Raw genomic sequence first — 10223 nt, forward strand, 5'->3', positions numbered from 1 at the left:
TTGTGTATTTTTTCGGTGTCTCCATTCATGTTCTGGCCCCGCCCCTTGTTCCGCCTATATCATACCTCCCCGTGCCTTGAGAACCCATGCTTGAGAAAGGAATGCGGCTATCCCATCCATCCATATCCAGCTATTTCAGAAACGCGTTGCATGCTGATGACGTCACGGCTCAGTGCCGGCCTGTGTCTGCACTCCAAGCCTCGCTCTCGATCCACATACATGGCCGTGTCTCTCCCTCCACTACACAGGGACAGTGCGATCGCTGTGGAGATACAGCGCAGCTCAGCCATCCGCCCGGACGTCCTTCCTCCCTCTTCCCACTGACACCCATGTCATCATCGGATTGATCTCCCCCTCTCCACTGGACTGCAGTTACCACCTGCCAGGGACACTGAATTACATCTCTGTGTGTTTGTGCTCAGCCATCTGCACCCCTGCCTGCTTGGACCGGATTGTGTATCAGCTACACTGAAACTGCTGTTGGCTACAGTCCTACATTATCATCTCCTCAGCCCTTTACCAAGTTCTACAAAGTTGATGTAAGCGCATCTTCAGATGCTTGCTTTGGCCGCAAAGTTTTGCAGGCAGCCGTTTAATGTTGCAATTTACATTCTTTTCTTGGACAAAGTTCATGTTGTTGTCCATGCAGTTTGATGCATTTGTTGCCCGCAGATTCTACTGTGGTTGATTCAGAGGGTAACTCCTCCATTTGGGGAGCACTTCTGGTTGTGGGTGAAGTTCTGTTTTGCTGTTCCCACCCCTCGTTATGACACTGCTTGGGGATGTCCCTACGGTCAAGAGAATGGAGCTGTATCAGTCAATGAACGAAAGAGAAAATAGGATTTTTGTACTCACCGTAAAATCCTTTTCTCTGGAGTTCATTAATGGACACAGCACCCACCCCTCCTTTTGATTACATTATACTGCTTGTTGACGTACTGAGCTGGAGGAGGCAGGCTGAGGGGTTATATCAGAGGGATCGTCCCCTGAGCGGAACTGTATAGTTCTGTTTTTTTTCACATGCAATGCATGTTCTGCCTAGTCTCTCCTGAAAGGAGGAAGATATAACCATACGGTCAAGAGAATGGAGCTGTGTCCATCAATGAACTCCAGAGAAAAGGATTTTACGGTGAGTACAAAAATCCTATTTTCCCAGCCGTGGGCGGGTGGATGGACTGACCACTTGAGAACTGCTCGAGGTTCTCGGGTCAGTGGGTGGCTGTATGTATTTCCCTCCCCCGGCTCCTCCTCCTCCCCCGCACTCTGCGAATCTCCTGCATTCAGTGGCTGAGCAGCTCCCTGCTCTACTCTCCAGAATAGACGGCCTGTAATGGAGGACTTGCCAGAGCTGCTGCGTCATCGAGGAGCCAGTCTGCTACAGCCTTAAGGCACTACCCGACACTGACAGCATCCCATGATGTCACCTCAATTAACATACCCTAGCTAACAAAGCTGCAGACGTGGGCTCATTCCCTAAGGAATCCCTAGAAGCTCTGTTAGTAGCTATACCTAAACCAGGGAAATCCCCAACAAATCCTGCAAATTTCAGACCCATATCACTACTCAACAGTGATATTAAGATATACGCTAAACTCTTGGCCAATAGATTACAACCCCTCATTTCTAGCCTGATACACCCAGACCAGGTCGAGTTTATTAACGGATGACAGGCTCTGGATAGCACCAGGGGATTTATAAATTTGATCCAATGGGCTGAACACCACCAAACGCCTTCTCTGCTCCTATCCTTGGATGCAGAGGAGACTTTGACAGTACACTGGGGATTAACAGGTGTTAAACAAATTTGGGCTTACTGGTTCCTCCATCCTAGCATTATATTCCAACCCCAGTGCCAAGATCTGGATATCTGGCATGCTGTCGGACCCTTTCGACATCACCAATGGAACCAGACAAGGGTGCCCACTATCCCCACTCATCTTTGCCCTAATAATTGAACCATTAGCAGAATCAATCCGCACTTGTTCCAGAATTAAAAAGGTATAAATATAGGACCAGAAGAACATAAAATAGGCCTCTACACTGATGACATTCTCTCGGCTCCAAATCATTCTTGCTACCAATACACCTTTCTTCTCCTATGCAAAAACAAATCTCAGCGATTTCCTCCTTCTCTTGAGCGCACTCTTCCCAAATAACATATTTGGATACAAAGTTGACATCCACAGGTGGTCAAATCTTTAACCACTTGCTGACCAGCCGCCACAGTTTTACTGCGACAGAATGGCACGGCTGGGCAAAGCGGCGTTATTAAAATATAAAAATACGCTGCGCTATCAAAAATACACCTATATGTGATATATGACATAAAGTAATATTGTGCAGTACGTGCAATATTGCAAATAAAGTAATACTGTGCACACTTCTAAAATATTTAAGTGTATATATAGCATCAAAAGGATAATCACACGCCCCCCGAGCCGATGCGAGCGCCCATCGGTCACGATCACCACCGGGCTCCTGCGATCACTGCTGACACATGGAGAACCGGGATCTGTGTGTGTAAACACACAGTTTCTGGTTCTCCCTGGGGAGAAGTGACAGATCGTCTCTTCATACAGAGTAGGACTTGGTTTCTGATAAATATATCAGTATTATGTTCATATTTCTTTACCTATGCCATGCAATGAAATGCATGCACAGCTTTGCTACTGTCCATATCACTTATGCCACAGAGCATCTAGCTACCAATATGTGCATATACAGCATCTCACAAAAGTGAGTACACAACTCATATTTTTGTAAATATTTTATTATATCTTTTCATGTGACAACACTGAAGAAATGACACATTGCTACAATGTAAAGTAGGGAGTGTACAACTTGTATAACAGTGTAAATTTGCTGTCCCCTCAAAATAACTCAACACACACCCATTAATGTCTAAACCGCTGGCAACAAAAGTGAGTACACCCCTAAGTGAAAATGTCTACATTGGGCCCAATTAGCCATTTTCCCTCCCAGTGTCATGTGACTCGTTAGTGTTACAAGGTCTCAGGTGTGAATGGGGAGCAGGTGTGTTAAATTTGGTCTGATCGCTCTCACTCTCTCATACTGGTCACTGGAAGTTCAACATGGCACCACATGGCAAAGAACTTTCTGAGAATCTGAAAAAAAGAATTGTTGCTCTATGTAAAGATGGCCTAGGCTATAAGAGGATTGCCAAGACCCTGAAACAGAGCTGCAGCACCTTGGCCAAGACCATACAGCAGTTTAACAGGACAGGTTCCACTCAGAACAGGCATCGCCATCGTCAACCAAAGAAGTTGAGTGTACATGCTCAGAGTCATATCCAGAGGTTGTCTTTGGGAAATAGATGTATGAGTGCTGCCAGCATTGCTGCAGAGGTTGAAGAGGTGGGGGGTCAGCCTGTCAGTGCTCAGACCATACGCCGCACACTGCATCAAATTGGTCTGCATGGCTGTCGTCCCAGAAGGAAGCCTCTTCTAAAGATGATGCACAAGAAAGCCCAAACAGTTTTCTGAAGGCAAGCAGACTAAGGACATTGACTACTTGAACCATGTCCTGTGGTCTGATGAGACCAAGATAAACTTCTTTGGTTCAGATGGTGTCAAGCGTGTGTGGTGGCAACCAGGTGAGGAATACAAAGACAAGTGTGTCCTGCCTACATTAGAGCATGGTGATGGGAGTATCATGGTCTGGGGCTGCATGAGTGCTGCCAGAACTGGGAAGCTACAGTTCAATGAGGGAACCATGAATGCCAAAATGTACTGTGACATACTGAAGCAGGGCAGGATTCCAACATAATGACCCCAAACACACCTCCAAGACGACCACTGCCTTGCTAAAGAAGCTGAGGGTAAAGGTGATGGACTGGCCAAGCAGGTCTCCAGACCTAAACCCTATTGAGCATCTGTGGGGTATCCTCAAATGGAAGCTGGAGGAGTGCAAGGTCTCTAACATCCACCACCTCTGTGATGTCATCGTGGAAGAGGACTCCAGTGGCAACCTGAGAAGCTCTGGCAAACTCCACGCCCAAAGCGGATTAAGGCAGTGCTGGAAAATAATGGTGGCCACATAAAATATTCACACTTTGGGCCCAATGTGGAAATTTTCACTTAGGGGTGTACTCACTTTTGATGCCAACGGTTTAGACATTAATGGCTGTGTTGAGTTATTTTGAGGGGGCAGCAAATTTACACTGGTATAGCTGTACACTCACTACTTTACATTGTAGCAAAGTGTCATTTCTTCAGTGTTGTCACATGAAAAGATAATCAAATATTTACAAAAATGTGAGGGGTGTACTCACTTTTCTGAGATACTGTATATTTATATATTGTTTCAATATAAACCCTACAATTTCACTGTAGGTAAACTTCGTTTGCAATATATATTTTTTATCTCTCAGTTTTGTCTTGTATTCCAGCATTGATCGCCTCTCCCTGTTTCTGCCTGGGGCATGTAGGCTGCTTGTGTCGTTCCCACCCCTCAAGGGTTTGCGACAGACAACAGCCATCCTTGGCCATCGGCGAACGTCTCCCATCTCCAGTTCAGCTGTCTTGGCTCTGGTCCAGGCTTGGCCTCCTATCTCAGCCTCGCCGCCTCTGATTGGTTGGCAACCCGGTCATGCCCAGCCCTTGGCCTCCTACGTACATCAGTTGGCCAATGATGTGGCGCAACGTCATGCCCATTTAGGGCGTGGCCATGAGCATCACCCACGGCTCGGGGGGGGGGGCATGTTGGGACCCCATTCTGCTGGTGGCATTGGCTACCTTTAGACTAGGCTGACCAGACATCTGCCGGTTTCTAGGGACAGTCCCCAGACTGAGGACACTGTCCCCGGATTGCAGGGTCGACGCCAGGTGCAGGCCCATCCTAGGCTTGTGCTGAGGCAGAGGGGGTGGTCTGCCTTGGGGGCTACACACTGGAGGGGTGTGTCAGCTTTAATTTAAATCGCTGTGCAGGAGATCAGAGAGGAGAGGAGAGCCAGCCAGATCATCACACAGATTGTGGGTAGGTGTTGAGGCAGAGGGGGGTGGTCCGCCTCGGGGGCCACACAGTGGGGGATGTGTCAGGCTGGCGTCGCCCGCTGTGTCAGATTTAATTTGAATCACCGAGTGCCCGTCGTCACACAAGTCCTGCCTCCTGGTTTTGACAGACAGAACACTTGTCCAATGCCGGGAAAAAGGTAGGAGCTGGTCCAGGAGGCGGGACTTGTGTGATGGTGGGCACCCGGTGATTCAAATTAAAGCTGACACAGCAGGGGATGCCGGCCTGACATACCTCCCAGTGTGTTGCACCCAAGGCGGACCACCCCCCTCTGCCTCAGCACCCGCCCAAGATCTGTGTGATGATCCGGCCAGCTCTCCTCTCTGATCTCCTGCACAGGTGAGGCTGCATTCCTAGGCACAGGCGAGGCTGCATTGGATGGGCACCGGTAAGGCTGCATTGGATGGGCATAGCTGAGCCCTGTATTCTTTATGTAGCCTACTGCTGAGCCCTGCATTCTTTATGTAGCGCATTCCTGAGCCCTGCATTCTTTATGTAGCCTACTGCTGAGTCCTGCATTCTTTATGTAGCCTACTGCTGAGCCCTGCATTTATTATGTAGCCCACTCCTGAGCCCTGCATTCTTTATGTAGCGCACTCCTGAGCCCTGCATTCTTTATGTAGCGCACTCCTGAGCCCTGCATTCTTTATGTAGCGCACTCCTGAGCCCTGCATTCTTTATGTAGCGCACTCCTGAGCCCTGCATTCTTTATGTAGCGCACTCCTGAGCCCTACATTCTTTATGTAGCATGCTCCTTTGCACTGCATTCATTATGTAACACACTCTGCACTGTTTTTTCTTTGTCTTAGCTTCATAACATTTTGGTCATATTTCAAAAAATTCTAAGAAGTATCCTTTTTTTTTCAATCTTTATTTATGGACAAAATGTGAGAAATAACATATATATTATAGAATAATTCCATAGACACATACCACATACTATGCATATATCATTTGAGGAAAATATGCTTATAAAATTGTTTACCAATTGCCAATAAAAAAAAATAATAATATGTTCCAGATTTCATTTAAAAAAATCTGGTCACCTTACTTTAGGCCACATGACGGCCTGGCCTGTGATTGATCCTTTCCCAAGTCTGTGCTGCCTTTAGAAAGGGGGTAGACCCTGCTGGGTTTCAGTGCCATCTGGCAGCTCAGCTGCATGGTCACCATTGATCCTTAATTACCCTGATCACTGGTATGTACTTCTCTGCAATAGAAACTCAAGAGTAAAAACCTGATGTAGCTCAACCAACCCAATAATAAAAAGGTATCTATGACTTCACTCACCATACACCCGTGATTGCAAAAAATACACTTTATTAAATCCAAAAAGTAGTGAAAAAAAAGACACCGTTTAAAAAACATCATTCATACAAAGCAATTGTGCTGTAAAAACATAGTGCACCTATGGATGGCTGTTGTATGACCACCCAAAAAAACAAAAAAGTAAATGGGTGAAATTGTTATATCATGATATCATCCCCAGGATGCAGTGGCTTATCAGAGAGGGGTGTAAGTCACCTGGTAAATACTTGGTTTGGCTCAAGAAACAATGGTGAGATATCTGGATATAGTCACTCCACAGTATGGCATATGTGAACTGATAATCTCTCTGTCCATGCTAAAAAGTAGGTTGATAAACAGGTTGGTAGATGGTGAATTGTAGTGAGGCAGCTGTGATAAAGATTGGTATCAGTGGTCCAGAGAAGGTATAATGTGCGGGGTCTCTATAAATAACAAGATATAGTAAACAAGGTTACTCTACCAGTGAAATATATAGACAGTCCTCCATAGCCTCCCTCTCACTGTATGGAAAGTCCTCTATGAAGACTTCTCAAGTTGCTAATCACAAGCAATTAAACAATCCAGCAAAATCACACAGAGGTGTATTGTTCCAATTGATATCGTCAACCTTGTAAACATTTGAAGAAGGTCATAGTCCAGAGGTGGACCCAAGTAGCCCGACCGGTTTCACCAATCTCAGTTGGCTGCTTCAGAGGCTCATTGCCATTGCAGTCCCGCCACCATATGGGGCATCCAGGCTTTAAATGGCTGACAGCACACTTGCACGTGTGCGTCACACCCGTTGTATCCACGCTCATCCTTACTCTACGTGAGTCGTGGCATCACTGCGTCTCACATTGGGCAGTGTCTTCCCCTATCTTCAGGGGGTGTGGGCAATGATCATTGTAACAACACAGGTTGAATCCACATGAATCCATAAGTCAAGAGGCTACAGCAATACAGTGATAGGGATCACTACTTAAACTTGATATCCGAATTAGAAAATTTATACCGCAACCACACAGTACATAAAAAAAAAAAATCAAATAAAAATAAAAGTAATAACTGAAATGTGATAGTTAGAAAATATTGTTACCTGCAAGGTAAGAGATTTCCTATAGAATTACTTGAGAAATGGGACAAAGCTCAGACTATCATTTAGGCCTTGGTAGCCTCGAACTCCCAAATCCAGCGTGCTTCACATGTCAAATGTAAGTGGATATTAGATTTTTTTCGATCTGAATACCTTGGTCTCTCCCCTTTTTTCTATGCATATGCCCATATATATTTATCTATCTATAATTTTTCACAGTGACTTCTTCTTATATAGTTTCACTGGGATCTATAGGTGGCTATTTGGGCCCCCTTTTCCATTGCCCCAGTGGCCTCCGTACCACCTGCAGCATCAGCGACCATATACTCGGGCACATACTTTTGGCACTACAATTCTTTGCTTTTATACTTCTTTGGCTTATCCATTCATAAGGCAGTACTCAGTAGTCATACAATGTATGCACTTGCATGTTGGCTTCATATATGTACATACGTGTGTACTGTATACTTATGGCTGTTTTTGTATTATAGAATGCCTTTACATGTGCCATACGAGTTTTCCTGAAGATTGTAAACCTGTAATTTTGAAACGCGTTGGCTGTCTCACTGCATATCTAACCCATGTCCAAGGCTCTTGGCAGCATTTTTCTGTGCTATCTGCACATATGTATACACCTTTTCTTTTAAATTACCTATATAATTACTAATCAACATTTTTAACTGGCTGTTAAATAAAATTTATACTTTTTTTTATACGCGTCTCTGGAGTATTGTTACCTGATGGGCCTTTGGAAGGCCCATCAGGTAACAATATTCACTTCCTGTTGTCTCCTTCCGTTTGCAAGTAGGAGTCGTTTGTAAGTTGGATGTTTGAAAGTAGGGGCCTGCCCTATATACTCAGCAGGAATTTGGGCCTTAGGTGTTGTTGTGGCCACAACACTGTAAGCCCTCACAGGGCCCTGCTGTGAAATATTAGATCAAGAATTGTATTTACATGCCCCGTTGAACAGGGGCAGAAAAATTGGGCCTTTGGTGGTGGTGGTGCTGGTGCTGGTGCCATAACACTGTAAGTCCTCACAGATACTCTTGGTGGGCGCAGAAACGGGCCCTGCTGTGAAATATTAGATCAAGAATTCTAATTACATGTCCCTGTTGAACAGGGGCTGAAAAATTGGGCCTTAGGCACTGGTGCTGGTGCCACAACACTGGAACCCCTCACAGATGCTCTAGTTGGAGCACAGGAACTAGCCCTGCTGCAAAGAATTGCATAAAAAAATTGTAATTACATGCCCCTGTTAAACAGGGGCTGAAAAATTGGGCCTTAGGCACTGGTGGCGGGACTGGCAGTGCCCAGAACCAGAAATGTTCTTACAAGCTATCATCATGATCATTGAGGAGGAAGAGGATAATTACTCAGTATAACAAGATAGTCACTCAGCATCAGCATAGGCAGTCTTTGAAGGGATCTGACATTTCAAAATAATTTATTCGGTTACATCAGCATCAGGTGCTTGGTAGCTGGTGGTGATCCAAGACTGATTCATTTTTATGAAGGTCAGTCGAGTCGGTGGACAGACGCACCCTGTGATTGCTTACAAAGCCTCCAGCAGCACTGAATGTGCGTTCCGAAAGAACGCTGGATGCAGGACAGGCCAGTAGCTCAATTGCATACTGTGCAAGCTCTGGCCAGTAATCCATCCTCAAGACCCAGTAACCCAGAGGATTTTCGGTGAGAAAAGGTGTCCAAGTCAGATCTTGCCCCTAGGTATTCCTGCACCATGTAAAACAGACCCTGGCGATGGTTGCTGGAACCGATCATACCTTGGGGCTGCGGACTAAAAAATTGTCTGAACGCATCAACCAGACGGCCACCTTCTCTACCGCTTCTTCTTTGACTGACCGAAGCCTCAGCAACACGTTGTCCAGAAACAGGAGTTTGTAACCTCCCAGTCTCTGGGAACGTGTTGCACAGACCTTTCTGCAAGGCCTCCTGAAGATGTTTCATCCTCTGCTCCCTCTGCGATGGCAAGATAAGCTCCGCAACCTTACCCTTGTAACGTGGATCAAAGAGGGTTGCCAGCCAGTATTGTTCCTTCTCCTTGATACCACGAATACGAGGATCCTTCCGCAGGTTTTGCAGGATCAGGGAGGCCATGCAGCGTAGGTTTGCTGAGGCATTCGGTCCGGAGTCCTCTGGGTCACTAAGGACAACATGATCCGCAGCCACCTTTTCCCAGCCACGTACAAATCCATGTGTTTCTTGGGACTGTAAATGATCCCTTAAAGACTGCTGCTGATGCTGAGTGCCAGGCTCCACCTCCATGCTGACACAATCCTCCTCCTCCTCTTCCTGTGTGATCAGTGGGCACGCAGGAACACTGTCTGGATAAAGGGGGCCTTGAGAGCTAAGGAAGTCCTCCTCTTCCTGCCTCTGTTCTGCCTCAAGTGCCCTGTCCATTATTCCACACAGCGTGTGCTCCAACAGGTGGACAAGGGGGACAGTGTCACTGATGCATGCACTGTCACTGCTCACCATCCTCGTGGCCTCCTCAAATGGTGACAGGACAGTGCATGCATCCCAGATCATGGCCCACTGGCGTGGGGAAAAAAAAACAAGCTCCCCTGACCCTGTCCTGGTGCCATAGTCGCACAGGTTAAATTCCTTTTGGAGGTCTGCCAGCCGAGCACTGGCATTATATGACCGGCGAAAATGCACACAGACTTTCCTGGCCTGCCTCAGGACATCCTGCAAGCCCGGGTACCTGCCCAAGAACCGCTGCACCACCAAGTTAAGGACATAAGCCAAACAGGACACATGGGTCATTTGTCCCTGTCGGAGGGCAGAGAGGAGG

General features: G+C 46.5%; 1 protein-coding gene across 2 annotated transcripts in view; it reads right to left on the reverse strand.

Moving 5' to 3' along the window:
* The window catches only part of LOC141132411 (A disintegrin and metalloproteinase with thrombospondin motifs 2-like), a 1679109-nt gene that overhangs the window by 194126 nt on the left and 1474760 nt on the right, over positions 1–10223 (reverse strand). The gene's annotated exons all lie outside the window — the stretch shown is intronic.

Source organism: Aquarana catesbeiana, linkage group LG03, assembly GCF_042186555.1.
Source record: "Aquarana catesbeiana isolate 2022-GZ linkage group LG03, ASM4218655v1, whole genome shotgun sequence".
Taxonomy (NCBI): domain Eukaryota; kingdom Metazoa; phylum Chordata; class Amphibia; order Anura; family Ranidae; genus Aquarana; species Aquarana catesbeiana.